The following is a 14,689-nucleotide window of genomic DNA, read 5'->3' on the forward strand; positions in this document are numbered from 1 at the left end:
GGCGTGAAGTCGAAGCGAAGCTACGGCTTTGTGAAAGATGTTGGCATGTGGTTGTTTGAGTAGTTTGTGTCGCAGAGGGAGTTCTCCCGGAAGTTCCGTTAGGAGTTGCGGAAGGTCGGGAAACCATTACGCGTGATGCCATAGCGTAACTATAAAGGGTCATCGAGAGATTGACCGATATTCTGGTCTTGTTGAGCACCCTCCTCATCAGACAGAACGGGGGAAAAGCGTACATGTCGGTGCTGTCCCCCGTTGATGGAAGGCATCTTGCCAGAGTGCTTTGAGATCTGGGACTCGGGGGCAATACAGCGGGAGCTTGAAGTTCAGTGCTGTAGCAAACCGATCCACAGTCGGGTAACCCCACAAAGTCAGGACTTTGTTGGCTACTGGATGATCCAAGGACCACTCGGTACTCATTATCTGAGACGCTCTGCTCCGACTGTCAGCAAGCACATTCCCTTTGTCTGGAATGAAGCGAGCCGATAGAGGAATCAAGTGTACTTCGGTCTATCTCAGTATCTCTACTGAGACATGGGATAGCTGCTTTGAAAAGGTACCTCCTTGCTTGTTGATGTAAGCCACTACTGTGGTGTTGTAGCTCATCACACCACAGAGTGATCCGCCAGGTCCTTGTTGGAACTGTTGAAGGGCCAGGAAGACGGCCTTCATCTCTAGCAGATTTATATGGAGGCATTTTTCCGATTCTGACCACAGGCCTGAGGTCCTGTGGTACAGAACGTGCCCCCCCCCCCCTCCTTTGAGGTGTCCGAAAACAGCATCCAATCCGGGGGAAGGAACGAAAAGATCCATTCTTCTTCGTAGGTTCTCGCCTGTCACCCACCACTGGCGGTACGTCCGTCCCGCAGGATCCATAGGGATCATGATGTCTGGGGAATCGCAGCCTTGATTCCACTAAGACATGAGTCACCCCTGGAGAGACCTCATCCTGAGGTGACCGTTGCAAACTAGACGAGCCAAGGGTGAAAAGTGACCGAAGAGACGTAACCACGATTGGGTTGGAAGCTCTTCTTGTCTGAGGAAAGGGCTTGCGACTCTTCTCAGCCTTGCTATCCTGTCGTCTGATGGAAAGGCCTTATGGAGATTGGTGTCTATAATCATGCCTAGGTGAACCAGTCTTTGATTGGGCAGCAGAGCGGACTTCTCGAGACTTACCATGATCCTTAGATCCTGGCCATGTCCTAGAAGTTTGTCTCGGTGTCAAAGAGAGAATGACTCCGAGTCTGCTAGGATCAGGCAGTCATCCAGATAATGGAGGAGACGGAAGCCGATCCTGAGTGCCCACGATGATAATAGGGTGAACACTCTGGTGAAACCCCATGGTGCTGTGGAGAGGCCAAAACACGGCCCCTTGAACTGGTACTCCTTGTTGTCTATGCTGACTCCTAAGTACTTCCTTGAAGACGGATGGACTGGGATCTGGAAGTACGCGTCCTTCAGGTCCAGTATACACAAGAAGTCTTGTGGCTTACTGCAAGACTGACTGTGTCTGCGGTCTCCATGCTGACCGGAGTTTGCTTTAATCTGGACCTCTGCCAACAAAGTTCGCCCCCTTGCTGATACCATGGCAAGGGTGCTAAATGACACCGGATTCGTCCTCAGGGGAGGTAGAGATGTTGTGAACAGGACGTGATATCCCGGACTGATTACGGAAATCGTCCAGGAAACGGCCCTGAGTTGCTGCAACCTGTCTGCACAACCTTGTAGGTATCCTGCCACTGGCGGACATGCAGGGGAACTGCCAATCCTAGCGTTTGCGGCCTCGGCTGCTCCTTCTAGGAGTCTTCCCTCCCCTGGGGGACTTCTTGCCTTTCTTATCCTTAACCGGAAAGGGCTTAGACCCCACTGTCTTAGCTGCCGTTGTTTTGGTGGGACGTGGCTGCTGAGGTGCTGGAGGTTTATAAGGCTTGAATGTCAAAGCCCTATATAGGAGGGAGTCTTGGTGACTTCCTACACCTCTCAGCCGCCTGCTTCACGTCCCTAGGCTCAAAACAGGTTCGTTCCCATAACGAAAGAATGTCTGAGCCTGTAGATTTTGGTGCTAGTGGACTCCCGGTATTGTCTTGGAGTCGTTTGACTCCCTCCCGGGAGGGATGCAGGACTCCAACAACGACGGAGGCAGGCTCTTCTCCACCCTTATTCGAGAAGACTTTACTGCGCGAGGTGGGGTTTCCCTCAATGGTGTGATTGGGGAACGTTTCACTTCCCGTGACTCTCCTGAGGGCGGGAAAACTTCGTCCGAAGGTGAGGGAGAAAAGTCTGAGGGGGGAGAGTGCCTGCCTCGAAGACTTACGAGGAGACAGCTACGTCCTCAGAGAAGTTACCTCGTCCGAAACTCCTCTTTTCCTCTTCGGGGGAGTAGCTGCAGCCAAGGATTTGTGGCTCAACTCAGAGAGAACCGCTTGAAAGCCTGTGCTACTGCTCTGATTAGAGTCCCAAACCAGGCTGACGGCTGCGCTGTCAGACACTCCCTCTGGAGGGGAAGTCGCCTGTAAAAAGATAAGGACGGCATGTCCCTGGGCCTTTCTGTAACCTTCCCCCCTACCGGCAAGCGCGCTGTTCTGTGCTTGGGGGGGGGGGGAATGTGGCGATGGCGCCCTAACCACGAGTTGTCCAGCAGCCTCGCGCGGGGGAGGGTATTGGAGATTGCGCTAGGAAGCGCGCTGGCGCTCTCGCGATGGGGAATACCTGGGGGTCGCACGCGAGAGACTGTCGGAGCGCTGATGCGCGCGGGTGAATAACCTGGACTCGCGAGCGGGAGACTGTTGAAATACTCACGCGCGAGCGGGCGAGATTTCATAGAGTGCGCAAGAATCAGATTGACGTGTGGGATCAGAATGAAGAGCTCGTGCGGACCAGAATGTTGGCACGCGCGCGCAGGGCAATCGGCTGCGTCGGAGGCCACAATGACAACACGTTGGGAGACCAACAAATCTTCCAGGATATTATGTGCAAGTGCGGACATCACAGGGTCAAGTGGTAAGAGGCTATTGCACAAACACCAGAGAAATGATCTTAGTGGACCTCCCTACCCTAATCGAGTCTTTTCTTACTGACACCTGGGCGTCCACTTTGGCCAGGGCTTCCAAGACCAGAATACAGTAGACCAAGAAAGTTCCAATCGTAGTCTATCAGTCCAGGGGCCCTGCTAAGTCTATCAATGGCTGCCTTCCTCCCCTTAGGAGTGAGCAAGGAGCCTCACCTAGACCATTCACATTTTTTATGCAGGCGAGTACCCACAGAAAGGTGGACTCCGATTCGCCCTCCTCCGAGTCAGGGGCCTTCGAACAGGCCAGCTGAGGAATAGCGCCATCAAAGGCATCAGAGTCATAGTCAGGCTCATCGATATTATCCCTTTCTGACACCGTACATGGCCGGTGTCCAGGGGGGTCAAATTCAAGGTAGAATTCCCGCTCTTGTCTCCGATATGGCAAGCATCTAGGAGAACATTCCACAATGTCCTTGCAAGGTGAAACTGCATCCTTTGCCCTTCAAAGCCTGGACTTCATGTTTAGTACTTGGGTCCATGACTAGCTGAGAAGCCTTATTCTTAAGAATCGTCTTGCAGTCGTTGCTCTCTGGGTCAGGAACCCTCAGGGAGTGAGGGAAGGAGGCTTGTGGGTGCCATCCTTATCCTTGAAATCCTCAACTCGGGGTCTGAACTGATCTTCATCCACTCAAAAGGATGCTGGGGAAGGACAGAATTTGTTTACATATGAGATCTCTCTAGGTGACCTGGAGCCCCTGTGGGACCTAGGGTGGTTGATTGATCTAAAGTTCTCCGGCATCCTGACATCTAAGGTCATTGACACCAAAAGGACATAAGGTGGTACAAGTATGTATCTCCTAAAGGAGATGTCAACTGGTATTAACGTCTACGTCTTCTCTCATCCAATTTAATTACAATAATCCCATGTCTTGTAATTGAGGATTAATCTTTCTAAGGAGCACATGTCCTCATGGCCTCAGGAGTGCATTCTTGCAAGAGAAAGGGCTCTAGGTGGCAGTCCCACCTGGAGGTTCATACCCCTGGAATGAGTCCAGGGTCTCTTTAGACCTCTAGCAAGTGGACACTTGTAGCCTGTAGTCTGATGGTAGAAGAACGCATCACTTCATGACATGTGATAGGTAGCTCATCGGTTGTCTACCTGTCTCTAGGCACACACTAGAAGAAGGAATGCGAGCTGTGGTCGCAATCACTGTTGGACGATACTCATCATAGCGAGGAAGGGAGGTATATTACAAATTAACTGGCGGACGCGCACAGGTGAACTACTGTACAGTGAACCCTCGTTTATCGCGGTAGATAGGTTCCAGACGCGGCCGCGATAGGTGAAATTCCGCGAAGTAGTGACATCATATTTACCTATTTATCTAACATGTATATTCGGACTTTTAAAACCTTCCCTTGTACGTAGTACTGTAAACAAACCACCCTTTAATGTACAGAACACTTAATGCATGTACTACAGCACCCTAAACTAAAACAGGCACAAATATTAAAGGCGATTTTATATCATGCGTTTCCTAAACACCTAAAAAGCACGATAAAAAATGGCAACCAATGTTTTGTTTACGTTCATCTCTGATCATAATGAAGAAACAAACTCATTTAGTGTACACATATATGTATAGGTTAGTTTTTGCATCGATTACAGTATATTGATTATACAGTATGTTGATTTTTTTATTACCAATGTTTTAGTTTACGTATTTTTCTTAGGACTTCCAAATGAAATGTTTTTCTTTATGACGCCGCCTGAAACGACGGCGTCATAAAGTACTGTACGCTCAGTAAACAACCACGCTCAGAACAAACAAGGCATTTAACGCGCATGATGATAGTGATAAATAATGATACAGTACAGTATTTACAGTAAAAGCATTTACAAAATATGTTACCTTACAAATATAATTTACCGTATCTATATAAAATCATATACAGTAGTACTGTACAGCACATACAGTATTGTACGTAGCAAAGCAGGAAAACAATTTACGAGAGAGAGAGAGAGAGAGAGAGAGAGAGAGAGAGAGAGAGAGAGAGAGAGAGAGAGAGAGAGAGAGAGAGAGAGAGAGAGATTGTTTTACGTACGTACAGTAAATGTAAATTTTAAACATAAAAAATCAATTTACGAGAGAGAGAGAGAGAGAGAGAGAGAGAGAGAGAGAGAGAGAGAGAGAGAGAGAGAGAGAGATTGTTTTACGTATGTAAATGTAAATTTTAAACAAAAAAAATATGATAGGTTACAACATGTAGACTTTTAAAACCTTCCCTTTAACTTAATGCATACAGTACGTACAGTACTAAACTATAAAACAGGCACAAATACAGTTTTAGAATGTAAGAATATTAAAGTAAAAAATAAAGATTGTTACTGTACTCACCACGAAAGAAGTTGAAGAAAAACTTGAATGATGATGGCGATGAATTTGCTGCACAGTAGAAATGATGATGATGAAGCTGATGATGTGTTCTACTGTGCAGCCAGGTAGTATTTTACGTCTCTTCAGACGGAGGTGTCTTTTCCTGGGACACCTCTTCAACTTCTTCCTGGGAAACTTCTTCAATTTCTTCCGAAGGCGTACTAGCAGGAGGAACTGGCTCTTTTTTGTGAGGCTGGAAGAACATTGTGATCGGAAGTTGTTGCCGCTGCTTCTTTTTTCGATCTAAGAGCATTTTGTAGGGAGTCATTATGTCATCAACCTTGTTGCAGAATTGCATCGAGCGAACCATATCCTCGTCCCACTCTTGCAACATTTCTTTCAACTCCTTCGCATGGTTGCAGGCCTTGGCAAGCCGTTCTAATGTTAAGCCCGTTTCTTCGACATTTTCTTGGGTCTCTTCCTGGGTTTCACTCTCTTCTTCGCTTGCCGATTTCGTCAGGTCTTCGAGGTCTGCGTCAGTTAGGGGCTGGGAATGGCAGTCCAACAACTCGTCGACGTCTTCAGTCGTCATGTCGCCAAACCCGTCACCTCCAATTATGGCAGCCAACTGCACAGATTTGCGTACTGCAGAGTGTTGGATTTCAGCAGGTGTAAATCTCTCGTCGTCATAAACAATCTGGGGCCACAACTTCTTCCAGCTCGCATTCACAGTTGCAGGTTTCATCTCTTGAAGTGCCTTCTGAATAGTCTGCAGGCACGTGGCTATGGTGTACTGCCGCCAGTACGCCTTCAAGTTAAAATCTTCATCCTCATCATCTTGGGCAGCATCCACACACGCAACGAGGTCCGCCAAGGTGTTCTTCGTGTAGAGGGCCTTGAACGCCCTGATAACCCCCTGGTCCATCGGTTGAATTAATGACGTGGTGTTGGGTGGCAGGAACTCAACCTGAATGCCCTCATGCGACAGGTCAGTTGCGTGTCCACCAGCGTTATCCATAAGGAGAAGGATCTTGAATGGCAAGCCCTTCTCTAAGAGATATTTGCTGACTTGCGGGATAAAACACTGATGGAACCAGTTGGAGGTCAGCATCTTCGTAATCCATGCTTTTTGATTATGCATCCAGTACACGGGAAGGAGATTCTTATTTTTATTTTTCAAAGCGCGAGGATTTTTCGACTTATAAATAAGCCCCGGCTTTAGCAAAAATCCAGCAGCATTGCCACACATCACGAGGGTAACGCGATCCTTGAATGCTTTAAAGCCAGAGGCTTTGGCTTCCTCTTTGAACAGGAAAGTTCGCGACGGCATTCTCTTCCAAAACAAGCCGGTCTCATCCATATTAAAGACTTGTTCCGGCTTGTATCCACCTTCGGCGATAATATTCTTGAACGTCTGGTTCACGTAAGTTTCAGCAGCGGCAGTGTCAGCCGAAGCAGCCTCCCCATGCAGGGAAACGCTTTTCAGGGCGAAGCGTTTCTGAAACTTCACGAACCATCCTTTGCTGGCGGAAAAACGTTTCTGAGGCTGGGAATCAGTGGATGTCCCTGGTTGAGGACCATCTGCATCATCATCTTCTTCAGCATGGTTGCCGTCGTCGTCTTTAGGTTCCTTTGCAGCAAAATTCTCATACAAGCTCAAAGCCTTTGTTTGGATGGTGTTCGTATCCAAGGCTATGTTCTTCTTCCGGCAGTCGGCAATCCACACAGCTAAAGCACCTTCCATGCGTACGATCGTTTTATTACGCGTTGTAACGACTCGCTTCGCTGATCTGCTAAAGGTGATTGCAGCCGTCTTTCTAATGTTCGCCTCGTCCTTCTTGATATAGCGAACAGTAGATTCGTTGATGCCAAAATGGCGCCCAGCGGACGCGTAACTTCTACCATCTTTTAACATATCGAGAAGCGTAACCTTCTCAGCTATCGTCATCATCCTTCGGTGGCGTTTAAGCTCACTACCAGCCTTAGTAGAAGCAGAACGCTTGGGAGCCATTGTACAGTAGGATTTGACAAAAAGTTCAACTTAAAAAGGTCGCACACAGCACAGATTCACAAACTTAAGAACGTCTACTCAGCGATACGCGGGAACAGAGAGTGGACGACCCGGGCCCGCGAGAACCTAGATGCTGCGGGTTGGAGATGATGGCAAAACACCAATCACAGGCTAGATAACAAAACTTGAGTTCTGATTCGTCATCTATCAGCGCTTGAACCAATCACAACCCGTCTTACAGTATATGATGCGTAGGTTACCAACTCATACAAGATACCCCGCGCATACCGTACGTACGTATTAATAATAATAATAATAAATAATGATAATAATACAGTACAGTACTGTAATAATAATAATAATAGTGATAATAATAATAACAATCATAATTTTATTAACAACAACAATAATAATAACAATATTTAATAGCTTTACGTATGCTACAGTGTTTTATTCTTTTGTAGGATGTGTGTGTGTGTGTGTCTCTCTCTCTCTCTCTCTCTCTCGTACGCTTATTCGAAATGTGATTTTTGCAACAAAGAATATTATTGGATGCAGTACTGTACTACGTACGTATACATACAAAAGATTCATGGAAAAGAAGCACATCCATTACATTTGTAGTACTGTACGTACAGTAGTAGCCATCAGCAGCCTTACACCATTCTAATATTGTATGACTGCATCTGATTTGCGTTTCATGTTCGATTTAATTTTACTACGTACTGTATACAGTACTGAATTATCGTATGATAATACAGTACAGTAATACAGTAATAATAATAATAATAATAATAATGATAATAATAATAACAATAATAATTTTATTAACAACAACAACAATAATAATAATAATAACAATAATAATAATACAGCTTTACGTACGCTATTTTACGCTTTTGTTGTACTGTAGGATGTGTGTGTGTCTCTCTCTCTCTCTATCTCTCTCTCTCGTACGCTTATTCGAAATGTGATTTTTGCAACAAAGAATATTATTGGATGCAGTACTACGTACGTATACATACAAAAGATTTATGGAAAAGAAGCACATCCATTACATTTGTAGTACTGTACAGTAGTAGCCATCAGCAGCCTTACACCATTCTAATATGGTATGACTGCATCTGATTTGCGTTTCATGTTCGATTTAATTTTACTACGTACTGTACTGTATACAGTACTGTACAGTATTATCGTATGATCACATTCTCTTTTCGTGTTTTATTTCTTTCTGTGCTGAATTATATATCATATGTAATGCAATGAACAATCAGTAAGAGCAGATATTACTAATTACAGTATTAATGGAATTACAGGTAACAAAATATCGTATTTGGTTGTCTTCAGATTTCGCGGTATTTTCGAATTTTCCGGAAAATCCGCGATATGTATATATATATGGGTTATGGAAAAAACCCGCGAAGTGGTGAATCCGCGATTGTCGAACCGCGAAGTAGCGAGGGTTCACTGTACTGCGTTCTGGAGCAAATGCGCTCCTAGGGGCCAGAGCACATCATTGGCTCTCGTAGCAATCATAATCGCTATAGGGATCAGAAGACAAAGTGCACATGTAGAAACACTCCTGAAGGCAATGGATTGAGAGCTCTGAACTTTCTGAGTGCCCTACAAGAGAGACAGCATGCATCTTTGGGTTTTTCTTTAAATCAGGCTAGCAAGGGTCAACAAGCTCAGAGGGCGCGTTGAGAAAAGCATTGCACGTCATCACATACACGAATCCCAGGGGGGGCATATAAAAGGCACAATGATAAGTGTCTCACATATGTTAGGGGGGCTAACATGGAAGAGCGCCCGAAAAGGTGGTGGTGGTGGACTCTGAGGGTATGAGACAGAAAAAGAGACTATCTTCTCTCTGGAAGGAGAAGAGCCGAAGGCTTTTCTGGCAGGAGCAGAAACTCTCTCCTGTTCTAGCCCCATAGCCAGCACCTTCATCAGCCTGTCCTTGGAGTGCAAACCCTTCAGGCCCAAGGAAGGCCATAAGTCTTAAGGAGTCATTAACCTGAAACTGGGTTACCCCGAGGGCCAGGTCGTACCGTTTCTCTAGGGAAAACGGTACAGTTTACCTGCTTTGAGGTTTGTCCTAAGGTTATAGGGCCATCTTTCTTGCCAGAGCGGCCTCCAAAGGAGACTGACAGGGAAGGGTCATTCTTCGACATCAAGAAAGACTTCTTCTTCCTGACGTACACTTCCCACTGGGAGGATGGGCCCTCCCAACCCTCATCACAGGGGGAGGCCTGACTACAGGAGTGTCCTCTGCAAGCTGGCCATAAAAGGTGAAGATATGGGCTATCTCCTTTTTCAACAAAACAGTGACCCGTATATGATCTGACACCCCTGGGGAAGTTCACATCTCTGACGGTAGCCCCACCGAAGAGATTCATTCCCAAACATTCTGAAAAGAGAAAGCAAAAACAAATCAAAGCAGCCAGTGAGAATGTCCATTCACAGCTTCTTCTATTAGCGTGCTTTTTTTCACACCAACAGCTGAAATCAAAGTGGTTTGTCAGTGCTTCCCTGTCACCGACTGGTAATTACGGGTCGGGTGTTTTCACCTCATAAAATTTTAACAGCAGTATTCTCCAGCTTTTCTGTTATCTCTCCTATGCAAAGGACAAAGGTTTGAATATGTACCAGAACAAATAAAAAGTAGACAAGTAAGGTGTTTTCTGCCTTTGACAGAATGACACATGATAAGAAAGAATAAAACAACAAATAGTAGGGATGTAACGTCATGGCATAATTCATAAATAGTCCAAATTTGTACGGTTTTTAACTTCCGTTATAGTTTTTAGGTAACCTAGCCTCACCTTAAGGAAAATGGCTATACAGTAGTCATGATAAATTTAGCTAACCCCTAGGAGGAGTAAATCAAATCATGAAGTTGTTATGTATTTGTCCCTATATTCTACATAATACCCTTAGTAAGTTAGTGAGATCCCAATAGGCTATGTTAACTTATAATCTACCATGTTATAACAAATCAGTAAATCTTTACCAGTAGACTGTTACTATAGTCCATTTCTTTTAGCGATGCAGATTTGCACCGACTCGCAGCGGTGCCTTTTAGCTCGGAAAAGTTTCCTGATCGCTGATTGGTTGGACAAGATAATTCCAACCAATCAGCGACCAGGAAACTTTTCCGAGTTAAAAGGGCACCCATGCAAGTCGGTGCAAATATGACTTGCTAAAAGAAATGGACTATAGTATCTATCATACCATCCCTTTCCCCTTAATTCAAAATGAGATACCCTAGCCGTGTTCATGGAAGGGTTTCAGCAACCCACTTGCTTACCTAGACAGACCTCAACATAGTGTTCCTGGCCAAAGCTTACTTGATTTTTTCTAATACAACAACAAATCCAAGTAATGGTAGGATAGTTTAACTTCTCACCAAATCAGAAAAGAATAGTAAAGTGTTGACTGTTTTGAGATAATCTAATTGAAATTAAGAATGGCAGGAAAATAATGAATTACATATAAAACAATAATGTGAATTCTATCAATGTCTCAAGATGCTGATTTAAAGGTTGGAAAGGTGATGGTGACTTACTGCACATACAGTATTGTCTGTATGATGTCATCTCTAATGTAATTATAATTTATGAAATTTGTAGCAATTATAATAAGCTTCATAGTGAACATGTCATGTTGTAACCACTGGTGTGCAAAATATTTACAATATCATTTAATGTCAATGGGAATTATGCTTTATTGTACTATTATCATTATTATTATTATTATTGTTGTTGTTATTATTATTACTAGCCAAGCTACAACCCTGGTTGGAAAAACATGATGCTATAAGCCCAAGGGCTACAACAGGTGCATAATAGGTCATATAAGGGAATAGGCGATCGCAAAAGGGGATGAAGCACATCCCCAGTAAGGGTTAGCGGACCTATTCCCCGACGTTAGTTTAGGTAAGCAGGATTTTTCCCTCGCTCTGTTTTCCTCATACCAATAACTCTGGTTTCCTACGACACACATGAACTATATAGATTCTAACTATTTTCTGTGTGATTTATGCATATATACCATTAGAGCAAGACATAATATACTATTTGGCGGAGGGTTCCTCACCAAATAACTACCATTTCCTACTAGGATCCTTGATAATTTTCTTATGAAAGGAGGGGAAGAAAAAAATTAACTGTGGTTACCACCCATAATACAGTATTGATGATCAGACATCCATAAAACATAAGATAATATATTACACATAAAGTTCAAATAATTGAAGAGAAATTAACAAAGCACAAAATTAGAAGTAGAGGGATAGTAAACTCACACTTGGGAGCCTTTGTATATCAGCGGCCAGTTTCTCCAACGTGCATAGAAAATGGACACCCATTAAGCTAAACTAACCTACAATCTGTATCGGAGTCTTTGTATATCAGCGGCCAGTTCCTCCGGCAAGCATTAAATATATACACCAACTAACCTAAACTTTTCCCCTAACCTAACCTACAAGCTGTTTCCTTACCTACTTACCTAACGGGGAAGCTAACGCCCCCAGCGACCCCCCCATATACTGCCGTATTCTTAGACATCATCATACATACAGGTGGCCGCTATCATACATACACCCTGCCGCGTCCTTACCTACTTACCTAACGGGGAAATTAACGCACCCCCTTACATTGCCGTTTTCTTAGTCTGGCGTCATTACACATACCGGTGGTCGCATCATACATACACCTCCCTAAACTTGTGCTAACCTTAAAAACCTGAAATTGTTTAATCCTACAGGGTATTAATTAACCTTACGTATTTAGTTCATACCCTATTAGAATTGGTACTCTGGGGTAGGGTATTAGAGGCAAGAATAGGTTATCCCCTACGTATAGGTTACTACTTAAAATTACCTACCTTGTATAATAGGGTTCTAAATTCTACAGTTGCAGATTAAGTAACTAATTACTTGGTTTAGGGTTAAAATAGGGCGTGGACTCCAGATGTCAACTGCTAATTGCCATTAGGGAATTTCCGAATAGTAGTAAGGTAGTAATAACATCTTTCAAACGGCTCACTGGAAAACGATATTTCAAGACATTCATATAGCAAAACTTACGTTTTGTAACGGCCCATCTTAGAGGATAACTTGGTTCACCTGTAAAAATTTCTAGCTTTATTTCATTCCAGCAAATTCTTTATGAATAACACTTCTTAAATTTCAATGTATATCGATTAATGCTATGGATATAGTTATTCCTTAGACACGAATAGACAATATATTTGCCAATGAATCGTGTAGACACGAGAATAGTTACAGTTGGTTTCAAATTATTGGTGCTAAGATATGTCTAACTGTAGGTTCTACAGATTTCAAACATGCGACCCCAAGACTGTACAGTAAAATCTTCCATTATACCTCTGATAGATTAAAATATTAAGGCCTTTAGGAAGAAACTGAAGACTTTTTTGTTATCTAAGTGCTTCGATATTGTGGATTTATCAGTTAACAAGAATGTATATGACTAACAGATCTTGTAGGTCCTTTAATGTATAGGGTTTCCCTGTGGGATGGGACCAGAAAAACAGACCTTAAACTCTTAAAGTAAAGAGAGTAATAACATAACTACTTGCTTGCCTTTTCTTTCTTAAGGTCCAGATTCTATCCATATTTTCATTTGATTTAAATTTTCAGTTTTTAGAGATTATTCTAATAAACTTAAGCCTCTTCCTTGTCTTTACCAGTACTGTCCCATCTTTACCAATTATTTCATATGTCTCCTTCTTGGGCCAACCCCTTATCATAAGTAATTTCATGTTTCTACAATTCATATAGTTTTTTCTGTCGTTTTACCATAATGCAACAATAATTCACTTCATCCATTCCTTGACTCTTTCCCTCGTTTTTACATACCTTACAAACAAACCCTAGCCAGTCACTTAATTTTACTATCACCACTGGACCAGAGCATGAAAGAAATATCCGATCATTAGACCACCAGGATATTAATAAGTATCAGTGTTTGCTGGTGTTAAGAGATCTGGATGTCTTATAGAGAGAGAGAGAGAGAGAGAGAGAGAGAGAGAGAGAGAGAGAGAGAGAGAGAGAGAGAGAGAGAGAGAGAGAAGAAGAAGAAGAAGAAGAAGAAGAAGAAGATTAGCAATGGCAGCTTAGAAAAGGGGAAAGGAAAGAGAGAAAGCTGACGCATCAGTAGAGGAGAAATAGGGACAGAATCGTCTCTCGTTATCACGAATTTAAAACTTTAATCTCAAGAGCTTTACCCTTCAGATTTCACACAAATTTTCAAAGAAAAACCTAATGTAATTATTTTACCCAAGCCCTAATATGATAATACACAGTATTTTTAATGAGTCTATATAAATTCCTCTACTTGGAGAATAAGGAAGGAAAAAAGATAGAAATTAATGGTTGTGACTGTGTCCAGCCTGAAATTTTTAACATGTTCCATACACAAATGGTCTTTACTCTGTCGTGGCTCGCTTCACTCGCAAATATACATTATATCATTACTCTGATATAGCAAGTGGCACACGCCAGCCCTGTGGGTCACAATTTAAGGTATCATAATTATCTATAATCTGTTTTGTTATTATTATTATCATTATTATTATCATGTTTTCATAAGTCAATGTGAGAAGGAGGCGGCCAATCATGATGCGGAGCATGTTAAAGATTTTAGCCTAGACCTATTCGCTTCCAAATTCAGGCAAGCAATTATGGAGGAGAAATTGTGGTTATTGTGAAATTCGACCATATAGAAAAATACAAGCTAATGGTCTTAAAACTCCTTAAGAATTAGTTAAAAAGCATACAAGCAAACGAAAAAGAGAGAAAAATAAGTATAATAAAGAGGAAAGAGCAAGATGTAGAATATAATAAGTTAAGAAAAGTAAAAAAAAAATATAATACAGGAACAAGAATAGTGACGTCATCTTGGAAGTTATCTAAGAAACTAAATTTTCTTTGGGAAGTTTTATTAGATAACTTAAACAGGAATAACAATAACAACAACAACAAAAATAACGCTTCCGAGTTCTTTCATTTCCTTGTTTTTCAGTTTATATAATTTATCACTGGTGTGTTTTTTACAAGAGTGATCGATAAATACCGGCTTTGATACGAAACTGGCGTCACAATGATTATGGTCACCAACGCCGTTTCAGAGGAGGGAAAAAGATACACGTTGCTATATATTTAATTACGATTTTTTAATGGTAATCTGAAGGGAGTACGGAGGGGGGCGTGGCCTGGTGTCTCATCATCATCATTTGTTACAGGCTTTGGGGGACTAGTGCTAGAGG

The 14,689-nt window shown here is 42.9% G+C and overlaps 1 protein-coding gene across 1 annotated transcript in view; it reads right to left on the reverse strand.

Moving 5' to 3' along the window:
- Positions 1 to 12,434, reverse strand: part of LOC137622832 (coiled-coil domain-containing protein 12-like) — a 56,619-nt gene extending 44,185 nt beyond the window's left edge. The window contains exon 1 of the mRNA XM_068353413.1: positions 12,284 to 12,434. The gene's annotated coding sequence lies outside the window, so the exon portion shown is untranslated. The remainder of the gene's footprint in view (positions 1 to 12,283) is intronic.
- Positions 12,435 to 14,689: the final 2,255 nt, after the last annotated feature.

This window comes from Palaemon carinicauda, chromosome 29 (genome assembly GCF_036898095.1).
Source record: "Palaemon carinicauda isolate YSFRI2023 chromosome 29, ASM3689809v2, whole genome shotgun sequence".
Taxonomy (NCBI): domain Eukaryota; kingdom Metazoa; phylum Arthropoda; class Malacostraca; order Decapoda; family Palaemonidae; genus Palaemon; species Palaemon carinicauda.